This window comes from Pyxicephalus adspersus, chromosome 8, assembly GCF_032062135.1.
Source record: "Pyxicephalus adspersus chromosome 8, UCB_Pads_2.0, whole genome shotgun sequence".
Lineage (NCBI taxonomy): Eukaryota > Metazoa > Chordata > Amphibia > Anura > Pyxicephalidae > Pyxicephalus > Pyxicephalus adspersus.
The window spans coordinates 18,004,320-18,013,780 of record NC_092865.1 but is presented as its reverse complement, the minus strand read 5'-3'; the positions used below and the strand labels follow the sequence as shown (position 1 = coordinate 18,013,780).

The following is a 9,461-nucleotide window of genomic DNA, read 5'->3' as shown; positions in this document are numbered from 1 at the left end:
ACGCCCCCTCCAACGGCACAAATTTAAATAAAACTCTGACAGATCCCGGCGTTGTCACCGGGTCACACCGATTATTATAACGTTCTTTTATTTCCTAGGGGCGACGGTTAGGAGTCTGCAGGCTGGAGGGGAGGGAGATTTCGGCATATTTGTTACTATTTAAAGAAGGAATGAAATGTATCAACTTCAGCGGATACAAAGTAACAAAACCGAGGGGGGACTCACGTGATGCGGTAAGCCTCCCCCCCCCCTGCTGTACCGCACCTGTTCACCTCACACTTTGGCCATCAGTCTATAAAACATTAGGGGGCCCTAAATCACTTCAAATGGTTGTCATGGTAACATCCTCTCAAACTGCTTTTTTATTGGTGGTTATCAGCAGCCAATAGGAATGTAGTAGTAGGCAGCGTTGCTATTGGGTGGTGGTTGTTAGGGTGGCACTATAGTTAATATCCACCTACCAATAGAAAAACTGCCTGTTGTGTATCTTGGCAACCATCCAGGAGCCATGTGTTAATGTTTGTAGTAAGTGGTGTTCCCACAGACTGGTGGTTGGGGTCGCCAGGGGAGTAGTGGGGCAGGCACGCCGTGGCCGTGGCCTCAATTTTATTTGAAGATTAGGCGTTTACATAATAATGATGCGAATGCCATGGATAGTACCATGCCCCCTCTTCTTTTTTTTACAACTACACCCCTGGGGGTCGCTCCCAGCCAATAGGGATATTTCCCTCTATTTGCATTCATAACAGGCGGCAATCAGAAACTCTTTTAAGGTTCACTAAATACACTAAATAACTTTGTCTTTGAACAGGTCTTGAAAAATTGAATAAATATTCATCATACCCATGGTGAATGATGTATTCACCCACTGCTGCTGGAGAATTTTCACTTTCACACATTCACATGTTCACTAAGCTAATAAGTAGTGATGAGGTTTGAGTTCCTTCTGAAATCCTAGGGCCTGATTTATTAAGGCTCTCCAATACTGAAAAGGACAGACCAGGCATAGTCAAAATACGGCACAATCAGCTTGTTTCTCCGGCCCCTTGGGTGGTCCGCGGCTCTGGCCGGTGCCACCGCGAGCACGGTTAGGAGAAGGGGTGCACCGGCCAGAGCCGTGGAACACGTCCCCCGTTTGTATCCTGGCTTGTGGAGGTGAGCGGGCCGTCGCAGGCTCAGATCTGTGATGGCAGGGTTATGGCATTATGACGTCACGTTCACTTCCCCATCGGCCTGGCCCTCTGTCAAATTTTATATTTTATATCAGATTGTGGCCCCTGACTAAAAAAGTTTGCCCTCCCCTGGGATAGACTATCAAAAGAGAACCTGGGTGATCGAGATAACCTGGAATGGATCTGGTCCAGGATTAAAAACATTTGCAAACCTAAAGCAAATAACTTTTAAGAAATTAATTCCAGTTTGCCAGATTAGCCAGATTCTCCCATGATAGTCTGTCTTCTCCAGTCTTGTAGAGCTTTAATAAATAAGGCCCAAAGTTTTCAGTGCTCACCCAATAATGTTGCAGATTCGCAAGCAGAAAACATCAACACAACACTGGCTCAATACCTGCAGCTACTAAACATGGCGGACATTATTGGCAAAGGGTGGGGGTTGTTAGGGTGGCACTATGCCTTACATCCTGTTGTCAATAGGGCCTGTAATGTATGTTGACGATCATCCGGGAGCCTTAAATTAATGTGCATAGCAGGTGGTATTCCCATTGGCTGGTGGTTGGGGCTGCACCCAGCCAATAGCAATATTTCTCACCATTTTCTAAGGTAAACCAGGTACCAGGGTGCCCTTGAAACCTGCTTTAAGGTTCTGAATAGGTTCACCTCTGAACATGTCCAGGTAACCTCAACAAACATTCAGCAAACCCATGAAGAGCGGAATCCAGGAGCGTCCACACATCTCTACTAAGAATACTGCGTTCACTTCAATCTAGGGCCTTTGTTAGCATTGGGAAAGATTGGGGGCATCCTCGGGGCACTAAAATTACTATGCATTAAAGTTTTCCAGTCTTTCCAAAATTTGGCTAACACCTCCCTAATTTAAAAAAAAGTTTTTCTCTCTGTACGCATTGCGAAGGAAAGGGATATGGCGCAAATAGCATGCTGGGGCAAGTAGTGGGCATGGCAATAATATTAATATATAATTTATTTGATAACAATGGGAGGAGATACAGAGCAAGGGTTGTAAAAAAAAAAAAACAGCATACCAACTAACAAGTCTCATGTTTCTCCCCATAGGTAGTGCTCTGCATCCCTCTGGCTGGCTGAAATTTCTTTCCCCATTGGCATACATCTTCTCCACCCCATCATTCTCCAGTTCCCTGGGTGTACTGTTTTGCTCCTTGGCTTCCTACTCCTGGCGAGTCACGAGAGCAGGGTTAAGTCAAGATGGCGTGAATGTGACCAATTACCAATCTTCAATGCTGCACTAGAAAATCAGTGACGAAGTAGGAGAAGCTGGTGATACAAGCAGCAAAGCTTCTGTTCCTTTTTTTACCTTTGCTTGCACTGCGACCATTGTTGGGACAAGAACTTCTATCACCAAAGGCACAATGGGGTAAAAGTACAAAGGCACAAAGTACTTCCCCCTCTGTATGTTTTGGACTACTTTAGCAGTATAGGTCCTGCCTTTAATGTTCCTCCACCATTTGCTTACACCCCCATGGTGGCTGCCTCTTCTGCTCATACTTTGGCCCATCATGAAATTTGAAACACTCTACTGGCTGTTAGAGGCACATGCCCCCAAATGTTTACCCCCAACAATGCCACGGCTTTAATCAACCAATCATTTGCTGGCATTTAGATATTCAAAGTTAGGACACGTGACTGTACTTATTTCCTTTCCAAGAAATGATCTCCGTAGAATTACCAGCCTTAGTAAATTAGTACCAATATATATGCAGCAGATTGCACAGTAACACATCTATTATAAAGCAGGAGTGGTAAGCATGTACCTTCCACTACTCCCTACCACCACAATCTGCCATCGGAATCACATCATATTCTGTCCTAGTATAATCTACTTCTCACAATGCATTTTCATGACTGTTTTCCCTCTCTTTATTGGTTATGAAATGATCCGATGTGTTATTAAATACTGATCACGTGTTGTGTATTTTTGAGAGATTATATCTGGGATTAGGAAAAGCAATCAGATTGGTTTGATGAACGCAAATTTGGCAGTGGATCTGTATATTAGGCCTGAAACTACATACACATGCAAGATAATCGTCGCCTGAGATAAACGATTGTGACTGTCTGGCAAAAATCCAGCATGTGTACATCAACCCCTCAGCGTTTGGGGAACCATTATGAAAGATCATTAAATGACTAAGTAGGGATGACCCCTGTGATTTTCTATGGAGGAGGACGCAGCGGGGTGCCTTCTGCTTATCTTCCCTCCCTCCACTCTCTATAGAACTGAACAGCGCAGTGTGTACTCTCCTCTCTCTAATGAAACAAACGCGTTGTTCAGCTATGTCCTCATACTACAGTGCTGCTGGTAAATATTTGCTCAGTCATTACAATCTGACTGTACAATCTCCTGCCTGCCGATTGTATATAGGTAGGGTTGCCATCAATATACCAGCCTGGGCAGTACAAAGGGGCTTGCTGCCAATCCTATTTATAGGAAAAAAACCTAAGGCCTTGTATTTTCTCCCAGAAAAGGTGGCAACCTTAAGTTTAATGGATAGTTTAAATAAATCCTCATAATATATAGTTTTATTAAATTAAATAGTAAGATGACTTTGTGTATGGTGAGTTCACAGGTGACAAAGACTGTTACATGTTTTGCCAAAATTTCGGTCAAAAAGTCTGGTCCAAAAAAAACGTATTCTTGGAATCAATATGTTATTGAATACTCTATACCAAGAGCATCAAACTCTGGCCGGAGGGCTAAATTTGGCCCCCCAAAACAATTTTTTTGGCCTCCAAAGGAATTTTAAATATGAATTGCAGCTGGCCCACTGCTCCATTGAAATAGCGCTGCTTTTACAATTCTGGGCATCACTGACGTCTATAGACCAGCGGCCTCTCTGCCTATGCGTGGCCCATTGGACTGATTTATGGACACATAGAATTGTAGTAGCGGTGCTATTTCAGTGAAGAGGGAGTTGCAGCCACTCATAACATTAAGCCCTGCATTGGACTGTTTCATTGACGCAAGGAATTGTAGCGGAGGTGCTAATTCTCTCATATAGGCTTGTTCCCAATTGAATTTTAAGCCAAACCTCTTTGTTTACATATAAAAAGGTTTTATATCTAATGAGTCTAATATCTAATTTTTCAATAAAATTTAAGTTTGGCCCGCGACTTTGTCTAAGTTTTTAATTTTGGCCCTCAGTGTATTTGAGTTTGACACCCCTGCTCTATACAATCTGCTTTTATTTGAAATGTACCTATACTGTTCTTTATTAAATGTTTATTTATTTTGATTTTGCAAGAAACAAAACTGTCAAGCTTGACATCAATGGCAGGAGTCCTGGCGAAAAAAAAAAATATATATACCGTATATATGGCTGGCATTTTCCATTTTCTATCATGATATATATTTTATTAATTAGAAATCAAACTATAAGGAGGTAAAAATCATAGAATACTTTATTCTGTGATAACTTTACCTGCAAATTCCGATGATCAAACTCTGTCATTTGCCCATTTTCACTCTTAAAAGCCTCCCCCCCATCTACTTGCTGAGGATTAATTTATACCCCAGCATTAAAGAACTGCATTTACATACTTATGTGTGAAATCTCCATTCATTCTAACATGCCACAAAGTCATTTTTGGCAGTTGCTTTTTAGACGGCAAATAAAATACAGCCTTCAGGGTTTTAACACTCTTAAAATGTCCATAAACTCTTTTGAAAAGCTCATCAACACTTGCAAATGCCCACAGATGCTTATAAGATAATTGTTTGTGGGCATACAAAGCTATTTGCCAGCATATATGGGTGGTTTTGGGGCTTTTTCTCATTTTGGACTTTTTCTCTAAAATAGAGCCTGATGCAAATGAGCTTTATGAATACCTAAAACTTATAAAAAAGTTGGAATAGACATTTGAAGTGTTTTTAAATAACATCAATGTAAACTAGGCCTTTTACTTACAATTATTATGTATCTCTGTGGTTACATTCCTGTATAGGAGTCAGGCAAATCATTAGGTGTAAGATGGTATAGGATGGATCACAGGGATGAATGCATCCCCACCCTCATACATGTGACATGTGCCAATGTTCAGGCCAAACACTAAATATTTGGATGAAGTACAGAGACACCAGATATTCCAGTAGGCTCCTAGGGAAGATTAACCCACCCAGTGGCAGACATATCCAACAATGGGCCCTAATACAGAACTGACTTGGGCTCCCAGATGAAATGACCTGAGGTCCTTGTGGGGGCCCCTGTTGGCTTGGGAACGTCTAGGGCCCTCGTGCAGTGGACCTCTCCACATGTTCATCCCTTGATCCCACATTCCATTCCTTTGATACTGCCCCTCTCTGCCCACATTTCTGCTGGCTGACAATTACCCAGTTAAAACTGCTAACTTTTACCTTCAAAGCACTTCATATCCTGTACCTTTCAATAGTTTTCAGATATTTCACTGCAATATTTCCAATATACCCTAATCACCTTCTTACACTCATTTTTAAAACATCTCATGGGCTTCATTCCTCTAATGTTCTGAGACTCAGTACTTCCAAGAGTAACCTTAAAATCCTTTCCAACAAACATACTATTTGGTTTCATGACTCTTTTTATTATAATTATTAAACCGGATTTATATAGCGCCAACATATTATGCAGCGCTGTACATAAAATAGGGGTTACAAATGACAGACAGATATAGTCAGTGACACAGGAGGAGGAGAGGACCCTGCCCGGAAGAGCTTACAATCTAGGAGGTGAAGGAAGTCTCACACAATAGGAGGGGAGATATGTAATGCTGGGAAGAAGTGAGTTACACAGTTACATGAAGACACAGCGCAATCTACTGGTGGCCAACAGCAACACAGAAAAGATTATTTAAGAGCAAATGACCTGTCATAACCAATCCAAAAGTACAAAAATGTTACAAATAGCTCTACATGGGCTTTGTTTATAAAATAGGGAGATTCCCTGAAACATTCCCTCAAGGTGTTTCAGTGGCAGTAATTGTTTCCTATCTGGGAATGTTTAATGGAATGTAAGATTACCGGTTTTAGTGTTTAAATGTTAGCAGCGACGGACCCTTTTTGTGTCCTGAGTTTATATTCAAGTCAATGGTATTTTTCTGTTTTTTAATTTTCATGTAAATATAGGTACCTCGGTTTATATCCTAGGTTTATTTTTTTATTCACTTAATATTCGAGTATATGCATAATTATTCTGTGGCCCAGATTCAATAAACCTTTTTTACTTGGATTTCTCACACAAAATGATTCGTACCTTATCAATAAAACACTGTTTCAGCCCCCAGGTTGTCTCAAATTAACTGAAGTTTCATATTACTTTTTTACCAATCTGTTAGTATTTTTTTTTTTGTAGATAAGATGAGGAAACATCTTCTGGGAAAAAAAACTTTGTAGATAGGTTTATTGAATCCGTGCCCATATGTTTTAAACAGGCGTGGTTTCAGACAAATCAGGGCTCTGGTCACATATAAGGTATATATAAGTATACCATTCCAGCATTCTGCAGCCCTGACATTCCTTTGACTTGGGCTCTGGGGAAAGCTGAAGCCCTAGGCAATTGCCTAGTTTGCCCTTTTAAAAAAACAAACTCTGGTTTCTAAACACATGGTTAAACTCTGGTTTATCTCCCTTCCTATTGTGTGAGACTTCCCCCACCTCATAGATTGTAAGCTCCTCGGAGCAGGGTCCTCTCCTCCTGTGTCACTGTCTGTAACTGTCTGTCATTTGCAACCCCTATTTAATGTACAGCGCTGCGTAATATAAATGTTGGCGCCATATAAATGCTGTTTATTAATAACATTAGTAATAATAATAATAATAATAATACTTACTCCTCGCAGTGAAGTATTAACTTGTAATTACTTTAAACTGGTGCCCTGGACAAGAATATGTCCAGTAAGGTTGCAAGAAGATTCCTTAACTTCCAGAGGTGAATTCAAGCTCATTGCATCCCCATGGACCATTTTAAATCACAATAATTTCACCTTTCACTATTTACTACAGTGGGCCTAATTTATTAAAGCTCTGTAAGGCTGGAGAGAATAAGAGATTCTCAGTAAGAGAGAATAAGAGAGAGAATCAGTAAAGCTGGGTGATCCAGCAAACCTGGAATGGATCTGGTCCAGGATTGAAAACATTTGCTAGCAAATAGCAAATGACTGAGGAAATATATTCCAGAAGTCCAATTGTTAAAATCTAGCTCATTGCTAACCAGAAGAAACAGAATATTAGGAATAAAGGCAAGACGAGCATGTGCTGCTGTGGAGAGTGAATTCATGAAAACAGCACAGGTTCTCTTTGCATGACAAAAACCATTATAATGTATAATTCTTCATCATGTAAAAATGTAATGCATTCCACTCACAGTTCCAGCACAGTTAGGTATCATATAAGATTCTACGTAGCACATCCAATCATGATTTTACCAAAAAGTTATGATTAACCTAATGCCAATATATACAAAATATAAAAAAAAGTTATTAAAATATTATATACATGGAAAAAATAATTTAGTGATCACACATAGGGCCTAATTTATTAAAGATCTCCAAGACTGGAGAAGATAGGCTTTAATGGGTAAACTTGGGTGATCTGGGTGATCCAGCAAACCTGGAATAAATTTTCTAAAGATTATTTGGACCAGATCCATTCCCTGTCTTCTCCATAGTAAAGCTGTAACTAATAATGCAGAACAATCATCTAAGATGTTATGGCAAATTGGAGGGGCAGGGGGCTTGTCTTGTTTCTGTTGTTTTGATACATGACGAGTAATAAGCCTTGGTTTGGAAGTGTGCCAATGGCAGAATCACAAGGAGAAAATGAAGAAAAAAATGTTTGAAGAAAAAAAAATAAATGCAGCAAACTGAAATCTAATGATTGTAAACGAGCTGAAGTCTACAGGTCCATACATCCAACACCATTCTGAATTTCCTGAAACAGGATCTTAGGATTTTGACTATAGAGCCACCTGTAGGTGACACTGTGTATCACAGTCTGACTGTTCTAACATAATGGTTTTGTATAAATCATGGCGATCCTTATGATTTATTTGCAATGCACAATAAATTGAGAAGAAGTTGCATGAGACTTCTTGAAATATTTGGGGCAGATGGTGGAGATTATTGGCAGTCCCCATGAGATATAAAGGAGAGCAGATGGTGGTTCAGTCCAACCAAAACCATAGCATTAGTTTTGTTTGGACTAAACCTTTAACATATTTTGTAAAGAAAAACAAAGAGAAAATGATTTGAATTATTAGGCAAAGAATCATTTTTAATCCTTTTATTGTCAACTGTCCGGTAAATGGAGCCATGGGAGTTTCATTCCTGTCCAATTAAAATATTTAGGAATGTTATTTTGTTAGGTGAAAACTCCTTTTCTCTGCGTGTTTGTAATTATTAACAGGAGTGGGAGTAATTTAAAACTAGTTATCCTCTCAACACACCAACAACTGGTATTAAAGTAAAACCGGCATTGGAAAGAAAAACACCTACCCCCCTCTCAACACCTCCAAGGTTGTATGCACAGAACTGTCTAAACCTTCCCTTTGGTCTTACAGAATCAACTTCTGTACTAAAATGGCTTACTCTGTTTTCAATGCAGTCAGATGATCACACGCATTAGAATCTGCAGCAAGTCATACAGAGCCCTCCTCATTTTCTTGTTGTAGAAACTCAAGCATTGTTTAGGTTTTCTACCCAGAATGACTCTCCCTGACTGTTCTTTGAATCATGCAGGATAAGCAACATATGTGGAGTTGACCACAGCTTCTTTCTTTGTATAGATCCCTTGTGCACCGTTTCATCATCTGCCTGCAGTGCATTGAGAATCATTGAAACCAACTAAATAAAGTTTGTACAACAGAAAAGTTTTATTTACAATTTTGTTAGAATGTTGATGAGGTGCAAAAGGGAAGGGACACATAAGCAGATTAAACTTGAGCTTGAACTTACCCCGCTAGGCACAATTGACAATGTGATAACATTGAGGCTTGACTATTACCTGGACACTTGACTATTTGTTACACCCCAGGGACAGCTGGGGAAGTGCAACAAATTCCCCATACACGCATACACTCATGTTTGATAATGGAAACATTAAAAATGTTCTATATATGGTCTGTTCTATTTATTTGGGATAAATTACAAATGTTCCGTAATTTAACTATGAAGAATAGTTTTTTTTTTGGGATAAAGTGCAGCTTGCTATTAAGAAAATATACACATGTCTTAGAAAAAAAGCTGGATAAATAGCATAAAAAATCAAATGCCAGAATG

At 39.8% G+C, this 9,461-nt stretch overlaps 1 long non-coding RNA gene across 1 annotated transcript; it reads left to right on the top strand.

Annotated features, from left to right (window-relative positions):
• The first annotated feature begins 6 nt into the window (after nt 1-6).
• On the top strand, nt 7-3,118 carry LOC140336487 (uncharacterized). The gene is made up of 2 exons (XR_011921899.1): nt 7-233; nt 2,250-3,118. It is a non-coding gene; the product is annotated as an uncharacterized lncRNA (long non-coding RNA).
• The last annotated feature ends 6,343 nt before the right edge of the window (nt 3,119-9,461 follow it).